The following is a 1,540-nucleotide window of genomic DNA, read 5'->3' as shown; positions in this document are numbered from 1 at the left end:
TAATAAAAACCCAATTTGTTATTTGTCTTAGCATTAAACGATAGCCATACATTGTTGCATAGGTGCATAAATTGAAATTAACCTAAACCAGTCTCTATGGGAACGAATCTGATTTATATCTTATACTATTTGCGAACGCGTATACTTAGATGTAATTTAGCGCGTGTTTTCTCCCTAACAAGTTTTTGGCGCCGCTGCCGGGGACTCGGTGTTAATTTTTAATTTATGTGCTTGTCATCAGTGGTCATTAAAGTTCACTGACTCGGATTCTTTTACTTTCACGATTTATTTGTTTGTGTTTCAGGTACTCATTAAAATGGGAGATCCAACAGCACGAACGAAAGCCTTGATGGATTTTTCTCAACCCAAGATCAATGACATTCAATCTAGAATTATCCCGCCAACTATCACAGCTAATACCTTTGAGATCAAGTCTGGCATAATTCAATGGGTACAGACTTCAGTCCAGTTTGGGGGTTCTCCAACGGAAGATCCCAATACACACATTAGGGATTTCATAGAGATCTGCGACACCTTCAGGTTCAACGGTGTTTCTGAAGATGCCGTGAAGCTGAGACTGTTCCCATTCTCTTTGAGGGACAAGGCTAAGAGCTGGTTACACTCTCTACCAGCTGGTTCGATTACTATTTGGGAAGATCTTGCTCAGAAGTTTCTTACTAAATTCTTCCCTATGGCGAAGACAGCTACAATCAGGAATGCTCTTACTCAATTTGCGCAGCAATCAGGAGAATCTTTATATGAAGCTTGGGAGCACTACAAGGAGATGTTTAGGAAGTGTCCTCATCATGGAATTCCTGATTGGATGATCAACACTTGTTTTTACAATAGGTTGGGAGCACAGTCCAGACCCATACTCGATGCAGCAGCAGGAGGAGCATTATGGGCAAAGAGCTATGAGGAAGCTTATGATCTAATTGAACTGATGGCTGCTAATGAATATCAGTATCCAACCCAGAGATTGCCACAGAGCAAGGTAACAGGAGTTCTTGAGGTAGATACAGCTACGACTATCACTGCTCAACTAAAGGCATTGTCTATGAAGATCGATTCTCTGGCTAACTATGGTGTTAAACAGATAATTAGTGTTTGTGAGCTGTGTGCTCGTCCGCATGCGATGGAGCAATGCGCTATATCTAGTGACTCAGCTCAGTTTGTGAGCAACTTTCAGAGATCGCAGCAACCAGTTCCAGACACTTATCATCCTAACAACTGGAATCATCCTAACTTCAGCTGGAGCAACAATCAGAATGCGATACAACAGCCGTTCCAGCAGTTTGGAAATAAGCTATTCAACCCTCCTGGTTTTCAGCAACAAATTGCACCAAAACAACAACTCCAAATTCAACAACAAAATCATGATGCAGGTCTATCTTCGAATGAAAAATCAGAATTGGAGGAGTTGCGGCTTATGTGCAAAAACCAGGCTCTTATATGCCAAAGCCAGGCTATTTCTATGAAGACTCTAGAGAACCAAATAGGGCAAATTGCTAATGCCTTATTGAATCGGCCAACGGGAATG

The 1,540-nt window shown here is 41.6% G+C and overlaps 1 non-coding gene across 1 annotated transcript; it reads right to left on the bottom strand.

Annotated features, from left to right (window-relative positions):
* Positions 1 to 706: 706 nt before the first annotated feature.
* On the bottom strand, positions 707 to 813 carry LOC141710003 (small nucleolar RNA R71). Its single transcript, XR_012570547.1, has one exon. It is a non-coding gene; the product is annotated as a small nucleolar RNA R71 (small nucleolar RNA).
* Positions 814 to 1,540: the final 727 nt, after the last annotated feature.

The sequence above is a fragment of the Apium graveolens genome, chromosome 2 (genome assembly GCF_009905375.1).
Source record: "Apium graveolens cultivar Ventura chromosome 2, ASM990537v1, whole genome shotgun sequence".
In the NCBI taxonomy this organism is placed as follows: Eukaryota; Viridiplantae; Streptophyta; class Magnoliopsida; order Apiales; family Apiaceae; genus Apium; species Apium graveolens.
The sequence above is the reverse complement of the archived record's forward strand: the minus strand, read 5'-3'. Positions and strand labels throughout refer to the sequence as shown.